General features: G+C 38.0%; 1 protein-coding gene across 12 annotated transcripts in view; it reads left to right on the forward strand.

The window, feature by feature from the left end:
* The first annotated feature begins 2,578 nt into the window (after nucleotides 1-2,578).
* GULP1 (GULP, engulfment adaptor PTB domain containing 1) overlaps nucleotides 2,579-14,442 on the forward strand; it is a 206,306-nt gene continuing 194,442 nt past the window's right edge. For 7 of the 12 annotated variants that reach the window (XM_025039383.1, XM_025039385.1, XM_015596407.2 and 4 more), the window contains exon 1: nucleotides 2,579-3,086. The gene's annotated coding sequence lies outside the window, so the exon portion shown is untranslated. The remainder of the gene's footprint in view (nucleotides 3,087-14,442) is intronic. The other 5 variants (XM_025039386.1, XM_015596415.2, XM_015596416.2 and 2 more) reach the window with 3 other exon arrangements.

Genomic DNA, 14,442 nt, shown 5'->3' on the forward strand with positions numbered 1-14,442 from the left:
AATATAAAAACGATTAATCTTTAGCAATGTATGCAATGATTGGGAAAAGATGGTTATGGGGATTCATGCATCCCCATTTATCCATCCATGGTGGACATACTTTATAGCTATAATTTTTTCTATTTTTGGAAACTTCCAAGTCTTATGGAAAGGAAGCATAGAACTTAAAGAAAAGGTTATGAAATACCTTCAAGAAATTATTTTAGTGGCTAATTCAGGGGGAAGCTGGAGTGATAGAGAACACTTACTTAGAAGGAGGATGTAGGGTCTTATCTCTGAGAACCTGGGAGTTATATAAAAGTCCAAATGATTTTCAGTATTGAGTAAGGTGAGAAAGAGTTTAGAAAAACTTCTGTTTAAAGATATCAGAGGCAAATGAATAAGAAATAAGTACATTATGTTACAAAATTTTCCATTTGTTCATACTCTTTGCAGTCTAATTTATTCTCATGCTCTGAAGTTGTCCAAGTGGAGCTGTAGTAGCATATTGAAAACTAATCTAGTGTTTCTCAAAGTAGAATCTATAGATATACTAGTGGTTTATTGATGTATTCTTGGGAGTCTAGAGATTTCTATCAGAATTTTTAAGAATTGTGTTAAAAAACACATATATGTAATTATGTAATGTAATTATTCCTTATTCCTGAATATTGGGCTACCATTTGATTTATTTTTATAATTATGTTGATACCAAGGGATCACCTAAAGTGGCATCATTTATTTCTTAGCAGTTGTTTATAAATTAATTGTTTAAAGGTGTTCACCAAATACAAGGTTCAGGCTATAATGAAGAACAAAAGGCATGCAGATTAAGGTAGCAGCCCAAACTGTGTTCTGGGGAGGACAAAGAAAAGCAGGGTTTCTAAAAGCAAAAACCACAAAATGTAATTCTTTCAAATGCAAATGAAGGATTGCTGGCTAAGTTAACGAGGATTGGTTGGTTCCAATATGCAAAGGACAGAAACTACAGGGAAGGAAGTTAAGTCCATATACGCCCATTTAGACGTTGTTGTTCCTGAATGTTTATGCCTCATCCTTGAGCTGAGTTTATTAACAGGTTTAACAACTTAGTAGCTCTGACAACTGAGGCACAACATGTATGTAAACCTTACTTCCTTAATACCCTCTCCACTCTAAGTGACTCTTTTGGCAATGCTTATTCCATTTCATTTTCTCCATTATCAAAGGTCATGCACAAAAAAAGCAACTAGTATGGTCGTCAGATTAATGTTTTCAATGTAATTATTTTACTGTGTACTTGACTTGTGATAAAGAGGAAAATATAGTTAAAAGAGGATTCTGCCAAGTGTGAAGAGGCCTGATTTCTGGCCCTAACTTTAGCAATTCCTAACCAGTGAGGTTTGGGGAAAGTCAGTTAAGATTCTTGGACTTCAGTTGCCTTGTATTCAAAATAAGGGAGTTTGGCTAGAGTTAGATGATCCCTAAACTTAGTTCCTATTTCAAAAATTGTGATGCTGTATCTTTTTAAATGGAAAAAGCATCAGGGAGAAGAAAATTGATTCAGTTAAAAAGGTCTTTGGGGAAAATTTCCAGAGCCATCTTCTTCTAATTACAGTCAAGCAGAGTGAGATGTAAGAACCAAATATTTATTGAGTACCTTTTCTGCCTGACACTATTCCAGCTCCTGTAAATGTGACCGTGACTCTGCGAGTTCCATTATATAATTCCTTCTGGCAGTTGTAATTGCATTGAGTGTCCTAGGGCACAGAATGAGTAAGTATGGAGTCTGGAAAGGAATCTGGCTTGTCTGATTCTAAACCCTGGGTTCCACTGTAACACATTGTATTTGCTAGCCTTGCAAAATGCTTTTTAAAAATTCCCTTTATCCATACATTTGCACATTCAACTTGAAATTTAGTAAATTAAATTCTGAGCAGCGTCTCATAAAACTTTAGTTAAAGTTCCTCTTATCCACTAAGGATCTCTTATATGAAGATACTCTTCCTTCTCCTGGCCGGTCTTCTCATACAGAGATTTTAAGAATTGTTTGTTGCTTTTTCCCTAGAGCCTTTACAGAAGTCTTCAATTCAGGGGCAAATATCTGAATGGAGCAAATGAACATGATCTGGTGGTTGAGGCAGGTTTCTTTTTTCTTTTTTAAAGGCATAACGAAGTGCAGAGATTCAGGCCGAGTTTAAAGAAATGAGAAAAAATAAAGGAAAAATGTTTACAGAGGTGTCCTCTGAGCAGCGGCAACAACTGTTATTAATGCTTTCTTGATAAAGGCTGTAAAGAGGGCATTCTAATCGTAGTCATGTGTGTGCTTCTTTTGACACTTTTTATTACTGTTAAGCAGCAGAGGTGTTTCAAAATTGTTAGGAAACACATAGAGATAAGGGAAGGAAAATAGTCCTGAACCAGGGCTTCAGGGACGAGGTTCAAAAGTAAACTCGGCTGGGGACCAGAGGTGGGGGTGTGGGGAACTGTGTTTTTGCTTCTGTCCGGGTTAAAAGCAGGGTAAGGTAAGGCCTCTCTTACTGCAGTCGGGTTTCTGTCACATTCCACTCCTCCCCACCCCCACCCTAACCCGCCCCCTTGGGTCTTGCGTGCTAGCGCCAGATACCAGGCCATAGTAAACGACTATCAGAGATTGAAGAAAGTCAGCGAGCTTGAACACTGGCGTCCGGTGTGGAAGTGTCCTAGGAGACCGCCAGAAGTGCGCCAGCCGGAGTCTGGGAGAGTTGCCTTCTGGCCGAGAGGGGGAGCCCCGCTTTCCCAGCGGGGAGCGATCCGGAGTCCCGAGCCTCCAGCCCTAGCCGCCACCAGCGCCAGTTTTGGCTCCAGCCGATTAGGAAGAGGAAGAAGAGAGAAACGAGGGCGAAGAGAGAGGGGTCCGGAGTCAGAGGGTCCCAAGTCCAGCACCACATTGACGTACAGAAACTTTCCCCATCCGCCACGGAAACGTCGCCGCGGCTGTGCTGGAGAGGAGATCTCCCGGCTCTGAGGACACCGCAGTTCTCCACGCCCCTGCCCCAAGCCTGACCCGACTGCATCAGTCAGTAAGGTACCGAGAGACTGCGATCTGTCTGGGGTCTTCCTTGGCTACCAGCCCAGCTTTCCGCCAGGTAGAGTGCAGTCTCTTTTAAAGTGACATTTTGAGAGGCGGCAGGCGGTGGTTAGCACCGCCGCGGGTGCTGGGGAGGGAGGGAGAGGGGCTGCGCGGCACCGGGGCGGCCGCCGGGCAGGTTGCAAAAATTAGGACAGTGAAAGGCTCCGGATGTCGTCCGGCACGAAAGAGGCTAAGACCTGTTGACGACTACTACGGCAGTGTTTCAGGGACGACAGGGGCGCCTCACGAGGTCGGGGACACAGCTGGCTCCGGACTCCTGGAGCCTCCTGTAGTCCTTTGTGGTAACTTTGGTCCCGCGGGGCAGGAGCCGGAGCGGAGCGGGAGGGCGCCCGTGGATCAGTAAGGCTGAGGGCGCGTGGATCGGCTGGACTGAGCAGGCAAGTCATCTCTGGGTCAACAGCAAGGCGACCCAGGGGCGAAACTTCTAGCGTAACCTCCCTTTTGTTGGCTCCGGGAGAGAGTGTGGGCATGGGGGCGGGGAGAAGCGAAGCTCGCAGGCGCGGTCGAGGATTCTTTAAAGCCCTGGGCTGGGAGGGCCCCAACTCTCGGGCGGCGCCCGCGTGGTTCCCTTTGGCTGGGTGGGTCGAGAAACTCCTGGCGCGCGCTGCATTAGAGGGGCGCACAGCGCGGCAGGATGATGAGACCCTGGGCTCTTGGTCCGGTAGCCAAGCTCTCTTGCCTAGGTCCTTCTTCCTGTGGATTGACTAACTACATGGATCAGAACCCAGCGCGATCGGTTCTTCCCTGTGGTTCCTTGGCTGTTGCGCTGACTTCCCTGTGTGCGGGAGGGAACTCGGGGAAGGCTGGTTTTCTTGGAATGTGTTTACAATGTTGAATGGGACTTGAACAGGAAGCTGGATGCGGCAGCTTGAACTAGGGCACCAGGGCAGAGTAAAGAAGATGTAGCTGGTGTTGCGCTTAGCGAGTCCACTTAGTACATTGGACAAACCACGAGTAAATGCAGGCTGGCAGTCAAGGTACCCCTTCCTGGGTCCTGGCAGTTTTTCCCAACTAAACTGTCCTTACTTTCACTTGCGTCAGACATTTACACGCACTGTTTCAGTTTGCTAGCTTGACAAAGTATAATGCAGTCAATTAGGAAGGATTTAATAAATTTATTTTGGGACCTGTTTTTTAAAATATGTTTAACCAACACTTGAAGATAACAGTTTTTGGAGAATATTGTAGTTTTGATACCATTTGATAATTTCTAGGACTAGTAGGAGACCGCCATGCTAATATTTTTGTGTCTGTGTTATCAGATGAGTGATTAGGTGCTAAAGGCGCGGTAATGAGATAGAGTGAATATTGGGAGGTCAGAGTTGAAAAATTTTCAGCTTTGCAGATCACCTCATTTCTCTACCAGTCTTACCCTCCTTCCCCCACATAAACAAGTAGCCTTGCTAGAAAACCCACCAATTGGGAGAGTGATGTCTCTGGCGACTACAAGCCTTGCTGGAAACAGCCAACAGGCTAAGGTACTGCCTTATTGCATAATTAAAAGGTCTCCTTGAGCTGTCCAGGAGTGTTTTCCAAGTTTTTATGACTGACAAGGAAAGAAGAGAAGAACCTGGCCAGATGCCATACTGGACTGAGCACAGTAGCCAGGCATGAAAGAGAATGAAGGAGTTGCAGGGGGATAATTGGAAAGGAACTGTTGGTTGTTCTTGGGTTTAAACAAGGGGTTTCTTTTGCAGTGAAAATTCCTATGTGATTGACTAAGATCAGTCTTCTTGGCAAAAAAATAAACTAAGCATAGAGTGTAGTTGGATATGACAGGAGATTGAAAGAAGTGCTCCAAGAGTAGTCTGATCCTTATTTGTGTTGCAGTGGAATGAATAGCCCGATGCTGCTCGTGCTAATCATATTTTGCATATGTTCACACTTTGCTATTTGCCTCCTCAAGGTGGACTAGGCTTGCTGCAGCTTCAGTCCCTTGGTCTTGACCTTCTTTGTTTTCATAGCGGGTAAGAACTAAAGACTTGGGCTTTGAGCAGGTGGTTTTCCACCTAAATTGAATAATTCAATTAGGTATTTCTCAAAAGGTACGGATTTGGGTCATGGAATTAAAGCGAAAAACGTTTCCAGCATGTCTTCCTTGTATTTGTCAAAAGTGATCCCAATAAACAGATCTTGCTCTTTCACTTGAAGAAGTAGAACTTGAGTGATCTCAGTATTTCACACATATTTGCCCAATACTAAAAGCCCTGCTGCTTTCTAAGTTCCAGACTAGCCAGGAACTCAGAGCTTTATCTGCAATTCAGATCCTACTTTTATGCATTAAAATTGTTCATGTGTCATATATCTACCTTTTTTTTTTTTTCCAGGGACATAGGTCTACTATTGTGTGTTTGGGCATTGAATGGTAAAAAAGCACTAACATGGTTTGTATTTCCTTTGGATGGGTGAGTTTGAGATTGTGAATTATCAGCTTGCTCTCTGAGGTTGATTTTGTGAATCACCCTTGGCAACATGTTTTCCCTGACTATGATTTCAGTTTTTCCACTTGCAAAGTAAAGAAACTTTCCTTTATATAATTACAACTTTTAATGTGATCATTAAAGAGATGAAATTATGTTAATATGTTTTTAGCCATAAAGGTCACAGGGTTTCTCAGTTGATTTACTTGAGATTATAGCGGTAACATAGTAATATTTATATCTAGAACACACATATAGTAGTGATATATCTGTATTTAATTTATAAAAATTACTGCTTTTTCATTTTAATCATAGTTGTAGTTTAATCATAAACTTTAATTTTTGAGACTATTAGGTGAGATTTTGTTATGGTTAAAGCTGAGTCATCTAGAGAAAAGATCAATCAGCAAATTCATTTATTTTTATTTCAGTTTATATTTATACTTAGGACTGGTTGTTTTTGAGTTCAGCTCAAGTTTGTCATTATGAGAAGTTACCAGATATATTTGCAGAATTTGGCTCCCTTCTTGGAAGTAACACTTGAGAGACTAAAATACATTTAGGATGTACAAACAAACTTTCTTTTCCCGGTGGCCACAATGACTTCCGTAAGAGTTTACACAGTAGATTTAAGAGCCATTGATTAATTGATTCAACCATTATTTGTTGCATACTTTTTATGTCCCAGAAACCATCAGCCTTGAATTCAATCTCAGCACTGCACTTCTGAACACTTTGATTTCGTGCATATATTTTACTTCTTAAACATTTTACCAACATATAATTTATTGTCATCTGTAACGTATGAACTGGTTAAGTGTTGATCCATGCATGATGATAGTGAAATATTTAATTTTTCATTTGACATGTCAATTAAACTATTTCTGTAGCTTAATGTACTATGCTGTACTCATGGATATTTAACTTAACTCCTTCTCAGGTGTATAAATCAATGTGTTAGAGAAAGAAAACAGAATAAATATAGTAGTCTTCCTTCATCCGTGGGGGATAAATTCCAAGACACCCAGTGGATGCCTGAAACCCCATATAGTATTGAACCCTATATATACTATGTTTTTACCTATACATCCCTGCTTATGATAAAGTTATTTTATAAATTAGGCACAGTAAGAGATTAACAACAATAACTAATAGTAAAATTGAACAATTATTATAATATACTGTAATAAAAGTTATGTAATGTGGTCTCCCTCTCTCTCAAAATATCTGGAATTTTCCATTTAATATTTTCAGACTGTGGTGGACTGAGGGTAAATAAAACAGCAGAAAATGAAACCACAGATAAGGGGAACTACTATTCAGGTGAATAGTTTGAAGAATAAAATATTTTAGTAAAATACTTAATTACAACTTTTATCTTTAGACTTCACCTTATCATTAATAGTGAATTTATAAAAAGTAGGTGTATACAGGAAATAATAGTTGAATTTATGGTCATATTAACAAAATAGATAATTTTTTGAATAAGTCAAAGAACAAGTGACTGACTGTTCAAGGATGTATTAGAGTAATCTTAATATAAAATATCCAATCTTGCTTTTAACTTTAAGTTAAAAATCTTAAAACCTTAATTTCCATTGCTGAATGTTAGGTAATTTTTATTTAAATTTTGCTTAGCAGAACTCTTTGTGACCCATTCTGCAAAATTGCAATTTGTTTTCTAAAACCTCTAAAGGAAAAAAAAGTTACTTTATTTGAATGTAATAACGAATTCAAAAGTAATTTCAGGAACCAACTGCATGGCTGCCATGAGCCCTGGTCTCTAAACATGTTAGAGGCTAGTAGATCTAATGATCTAATAGTGTGTGTCTTAATGCATTTAGAGATCAGGAAACTTAAACTTGTTTCTGCGGGAGCTTAAATATATTCAGATTGGAAGAGGAAAAACAGTATAAACTTTCAACAGAGAAATTGCATTGTTTCCAAACAGGAGGGCTATGAAATTGAAATTAAGCCTTTATTTTCATAGATAATGGCTAAAAGTCAGTGTCTCAGAGTTAGGCTTAGAAAACAGTGCTTATACTTTTTTTAAGTTCTGTTATTTGCTAGTTTTATGTTTGTTTTATGCTAAGAAAGTATTTTCAGCCACCCTAATAATGCTTTCATGGGAAGACAGTTAATCGAATCAAATATTGTACAGGAGAAAAAAATCTTAATTTTCTGTTTTTTTAATTTGTCTCATATTTCAATATTGTGTAGTTAAGGATAATTTTGGAAAGGCTTCTCCACTTTGCTCCCATAATATGAATGTGAACTTATGTAATAATTGTGATTGCCACTGTATTTTGTGCTACATTGCAAAGATTAATATGAAGTTTTAAAAGAGTTTTGAATAACACTGTGTGTATATATATATAGTTTCTAAAGTCCACCTAAAAGGGCATTTCTAGATAGTAACGGCTACCTTCATTTCATGTTTGTTTTTTGCTATTAATGTTGTATAGGTACACGTACACATTATCTTCATCACACACCTTCTAAAGGGAAATTCAGAATACAACTTAGAAACTTACATGCCTTTGATGACTCCCCCCAATTTTCTCTCTTGCTCTTGACATTTCGGAGCCAATTTTAAACATTAAAGTATTTTCTAGATTATGGTTGCTAGAGATCCTTGAAAAGACATTTTGGTTTTCAAATTATAACGGAGTTTTTAGACTTTTATTTATACTTGTAAAGTTAGAGAAAAGTAGTTGGAAAGATGTTACCCGCATTCTTGGTTAATGACTCTGACGATAACATAATCATAGAGGTGAGGGGGAGGGACAAACTTTCCTCCACCCTTAAGGTTCTTCTGGCTGATCTAATAATCAAATAGGCATGAGAGATTAACAAAAGAAAATAACAAAATCTAATACATACATAGGTATGGGAACCCTGCATACATGAGAGATTCAGAGATAGAAAGAGAACATGGGTATGTAAGTCATTCTGAGCTAAGGGTGAGGTAAGGGGGCTTCGAAAGGTCATTGCAGGATGATGAGAAGAGCAGATGCTTAAGCAAACAGAAGTTTGTCTTATCTGAGGGACAAGTCAACAGAGGTTATCTCTGATAATCTCTTATTATGGGCGAGGTTCCTAATTAGAGTTCTTCTAAGTAGTTCAAGTAGTTAAAGTTCTCTTGCTCCTGAAACTAATTTCCTTGAGCTCAGAACAATCCCATACCACAGAAGCACACTTTGGGGTGAATAGCTCTGAACCCTTACAGAGGCCTTTTCTGTTTTTCTTAAGTAGAACCAGGCAAATGTAAATACTACTGGTAATTTTATACAGTACTGTAAAGTACTAATTGTGTGGAAATCTAGTGTTTTCTTGCTATTGTATAGCTTTTTCTTAAAATTATCAGATGTTATCACTGACCTGTTTCCTGAAACATTTACCAAAGAATTTCAGGGAACTTAAGCTCTGCCAGGGTTACCAACGAAGAGCAGATTGAATGATCTGGGCTCAGTCTGTAGTCCGCTCTCTTGTAGAAATGATGATAGTTATTTAAATGACCAAAACACAGCTGTTTGAGAGGTTTAGTAGAAGAAAACTTAGAGCATAAATAACTTTCTAACTGAATCATTAAGGATTTGGCTGTATAACATTTTCAAATAGTTATATAATATTTCATCAAATGATAACTAAGCTCTCCTTAGTTATCATCTCCTTGTCACTTAGTTTGTGCTAAGTGATATGATTCTGATTTTAGATAGCATTTTAGTTTTAAAAAAAAGTAAATAGAACCATCTGTGCTGTGGTAGCAAATCTCCAAATTCAGGATAATTAAAAGTTGATATAAGAGAATAAACTTGATTTTAGCCTCTAGATTTCTCTCATAGCTATTTACAACCATCGGGAGAGTGCCATGTTTTAAAGTAAAATTTTAACAGCAAATAGGTTCATATATTCAGATTTCCACTTGGGTGAGTTAAAGCATCGGTTGGTTAAGTACTGGTAAGAATTTTACTTAAGAAGACAAAATACTTTGTAAAATGTTTTGAAGGGTCAACAGGCATGTGTTATTCTCTGTATCTGTTTAATTTATGTATGCCGTTGAGGAACTTTATAGTAAATACAGAATTTTAACTGATGGTGGAAATTTCCTATTACCTCCTTGAGGATCTGCACTATTACAATCATAAAAATCTCTTCTAACATAAATCCTCATCGTTGCTGGCAGTAGGCATAAATATTGAGAAAGTTTAGCTTATTGTAAAGAACAATTGTATAACTGAATTAATTTCAGTTGAGTGTAGTTAGTAAGAGGATGCTGCAGCTTATGTGGTGTAGTCTAGCAAAATAAGTTTGAGAGAATTGTTAGAGAGTCACGTTTGAGTAATGAGTTGTCTTTGAAATTCTTTAAATGCCATCTGAAATGGCAAAGTCTATTGACATTTCAGATCTATAAAATAGCATTACTTTATAATAAGGGTAGATATTGTTTTGAAATTTTGTGAATTATTCTTTCTGTTTTAATGCATGTGTTGTGATTCTGGACGTATATGAGAAAAGCCTTTACAATTCTTAATAGCAAACTAGTAAGAACTATTATATTGCTAATATTGTCATTCTTTTTAAAAGGAAGAACCACTACTAAATTTATAACATCTGAATTGTCATAGGCTTAATTGCTTAAATTAAGTAGACTAGGACACATGATAAATTTGGAACTATTTCCTAGAATAGTGCAGATGAGGCTTTAAAGAACAATGTTTTATGACTTGATAGAATCTTTCTTTGGGACATCTTTATTCAATATGATACTTATTTTCTTTTAAGTTGTTACAAAAATTGCACCTCCTCCCCTCCCCGCCCCACCTTTTCTCATTCTGGAAAATGTAACTATGTTTAAATTGTGAGTCAACAAATAGAGGGAGTTTGATGTGATCCAGTTGAATTTAATAAATATTTATTGAACACCACTTGTTTTTGTTTTGTAATTGTGTGTCCTTTTTAGTAGTAGGCAACAGAGACATCTCGAATTAACTTAAATTGACTTAAATAGAACTCGTTATTGCCTGTAATTCTGTGCTACAGTGGAGAGGATGTTGAAGGAGTAGGAGTGGGGTTTATTCATCAATGTGAAGGGAATCAGTGTCTGGAAAAAAAGTGTGGAGGCGATTCCTGGACAAGAAATGAAGATGAGTTAGGCAGGCAATGAAGGGGAAAAGTTTAAGATAGAGCAGTTGGTAAAGGCAAGGAGGCATGAACCATGTAAATTGTTTAACAGAACAACTTGTGAATTTTGGAATTGCAGAGATATTTCTCCTTTCTGTCTTCATGTTGATCATCATAATCATTAGTAATTGCATATAGGAGTTTATGAACTTTAACTGTGTTAATATGTTTAAAAACATCTTATTTATTAAAAATAAAAATACTGTCTTATTTTTATTTTTTTTCATTTGTCCAGATCTAACCAACATTTAATTGGAGTCACAAAAAATTGGAGAATGCACTCTATTTCACACTCTAAGAGGGCCTTTGAACTTAGATAGGAAACAGTAATATCATTACTTCCATGAACATCTAGTATCTTTCAATTTTGAATGTTGAAAAACACACATACATACACACACATATACTATGGTCTTAATAGTACTTGTAACTTTCTAAAAGACAGGATTGGAGAGGAAGGAAGTGGGGTAGAAATAATTTTTTGATACTTAGAAAGGGGACATTGGATGAGAAGACATATGTTGGCTCTTGATATCGGTCCTCTCTGGAATGGAGGCTTGAAATGGCTACAGGGGTTATGGTTATCTTTGGTTAGCAAGGAGATCTAGCTTGAGGGCAAAACATATGCATTAATAATGGCATAAAAAATGTAAAGAACCTGGGTACTTGATGGCATTGTTGGGTCTTTTAATCAGCCTACCATATTTCTAGATTTACTGTTGTGTGAGTTAATGAATTTCTTTATTTTTCACACCAATTCGAACTAGAATTTTTAGTTATTTGACAGAAGAAGTATCTTAATTAGGACAATTATTAAATGTTCTTAATTTGAAAGTACATTTTAGGAAATAATTTAGATTATTAAAGAAAATTTATGACTACTTGGATTTTTTAAATTTTGGATATAATTAGTGCTATTACTCTATAAAAGTATTTTATTACTCAAATCACCAAATTTTATTATGTTTTTAATACACTAAATTAATGACATTAACTAAATTTATTTTGAAGTGAATAAATTCTACATATAGCTCAGAAATACATTATTCAATAAAAACAAACTAATTTGAAATATAATCTCCTAATCTAATTAATCCATAGAATTATACCACTGTTTATTTGGTTCTTTAGTAGTGTCTTTAGTGTGAAACATTAAACATACATTAAGAAACATTAAAGGAATCTCAGTGCCCGGTTTGAATAACTTCAAGCTTGGAGTTTGATGATAAAACTAACTTATCGCTATTTAAATATAAAAGATAAAGCTTATAAGGGTAAAATGAAAGAAAATTGTGAAGTGCAATTCCATTCACAGAGGTATAAAAACTTCAGATATATAATAAACTTTTAAGTAAGAACTAGTTTTATAAAACTCTAGTTCACTGGAACCATTAGCTATTTTTTGCCAAGATATTCTTGAGTTTGATATTTTGATGATTTAGGATTATGCATATCGGATTTTGTGATGTGCTGTATAAAATATGGTAATATATCTGAATCTTTCTCCTCTTGCTCTAAAGGTGGTAGGAATTACCCAAAGCTGAGAATTGACAAAAGAGAAGTATTTAGAACATTAATGCTATACTTAGTGGAAATGGTTAACCAGTGGTTTAAGCAGGAGGTGGAGGCAAGCAAAATCATGTATAATTGAACAGGCTCAGAAAATGGGAAAATGTCACAATGGGCAGGTTTGTTGAGAATGAGGGAGTGTGAGAAACAGAAAGCTAAAGGTTGTGTAGGCAGAGCACATGATGAAGAGCAGTTGGTGAAATGAAAGGTGGAAATGTTACAGATGTTTAAAGCTTTCGGCAAAGCAGAGTGGTGCCTGGGTCATTGGTCAAGAAAGAGCAAGGCTTCTGTATTAAATCTCATATCAGTGTGGATGTTGAGAGCATGGCGATTGGGTAGGAGAGGGACATAGATAGCCAGTAACTTGAATACCAGAGGAAAGTGAGAGACATCAGAAAAGTAGTTGCTGTTGGAGGTATCCTAAATAACAAGACCTTCTACATTATTGTGATTGAGTAACTGCATACTGTGACTGCATAAAAGTGCAGTAAACATGCTTGAGATGCTTCCTCGATGACATCATGACCTTCCTTCAAAGCTAGGCAGGAGAGAGGGAGATTACAAAGTGCCGCAATTCTTAGAGGATTATTGTTCTTCTAGAAGCTGTTCAGGGATTGTCCTGGGGCGTCCCTTTCCCTGTACAGAATAGGAGTGCCCTCTGGTGACCTTTTCCTGTTTTAAAAGGAAGCCACATTCTTGTGGGTTTTCAAATGTGAATTAAATGCCTCTTGGTATGGAAACAATTATAAAGGCACTCTGATGATCTATTTTGGAAATATAACTTGGCTCACAGCAAATATAAAATGAGGAAGAGGATAAGAATCCAGATCATTCAAATTCCAACTCCCACTTGTGCTAAAATAATCAGATAAAATGAACATAGTCCCCCGCCTTAAATTGTTTCTATTCAGATCTTTTTGGAACCTGTGCTCTTTTCCTAACCTATTTTGTTATACCCATGAGTCCACACCACAAATGATTTTCTGAACAAGAGAGAAAAAATAAGAATGTGATAGAGTTCAGTATGCACAGTCTTAAAATTCGGCACCTACTGGATATATCAACCTGAAAGAATTTGGGAAATGGCAAGTGAGAGAAAGACTTTCTGACCTTTACCTGAAACAGGCCATAAAATCTTGTGAGAGGTGCCCTCCCTAACTCGGAGGAAAAGACATTCTTTTCTCTGAAGGAAAAGGGACACTGAGTAGAATCTGAATGATTTTGCTCTGCTTTCCCCAGTTTACTATACTTAGCTCTTACTCTTTGTCCTGTCTTATTTTTCCAAGATTTAACAAAAAAAAAATTCAACTGAGTAAATGTAAAGATCTAATTGGCTTTATTAAGTGATTCACGAATCAAGCAGTGTCCCATCTAGCAACTGGAAGTGTGCTCCAAAAGTTGTACAAATTGGATTTTTTTTTTTTTTTTTTTTTTTGGTGCAAAAAGCTTTATTTTTATCGCTTTTGTCCAAAGCATGAGAGAGAGCTCCAGAGTGATTAGAAGACTACCTGTTGGTTGCAGGAAGAGGATCAGGCACACGGCCGACACCAGGGGGTTGCAGAGGGGCCCCTCAAAAGACTCTGGGCTTCAGAGGCTTTTAGTCATGCTTGAGGGTGAGCCTTTTGAAGAGATACTCACCCAGCCCAGCCTGGGGGCCAGCCAGCCTGCAGAGTTAGTCAGATGTTCGCCCATCTACTTGATGAATTTCACCCTCTCATCTAGGAAGTGGCTCTCCAGGAAGTCACAAAGATGGAGGATCTGTGTGGGCAGAACCCAAGGCACGCAGATCCAAAAGGGCCTGGTTCAGGTTCTTCTCCATGACCATGGAGGCTTCCATGGCATCCTGAGTTTTACCCCACTCATCTATGAAGGCTTCTGCAGGTCCTGGAAGAGGGCACGACTGCGCTGGTTTTGCATCTTCAAGAGACCCCAGGCGCCCTCACATTTCTCCTTGGCCGACTTGCGGAAGAAGTGGCCCACGCCTTCCGGAGCCATATCCTCCAGTTGAAATAGAAGCGTAGAGAGAGTTAAGTGCAGGAGGCCTGCAAATGCAGGTTAACCAGGTGGTCGAGGGCAGCCTTCACCTCGGTGGAATACTGATGGATTTGAGAGCTCATGGTTGTTCAGCAATAAGGAATTAATCTCAAAACAGTGTTGACTGGTCTTGGAGGCCAAGGA

Source organism: Pteropus alecto, unplaced genomic scaffold (assembly GCF_000325575.1).
Source record: "Pteropus alecto unplaced genomic scaffold, ASM32557v1 scaffold3, whole genome shotgun sequence".
In the NCBI taxonomy this organism is placed as follows: Eukaryota; Metazoa; Chordata; class Mammalia; order Chiroptera; family Pteropodidae; genus Pteropus; species Pteropus alecto.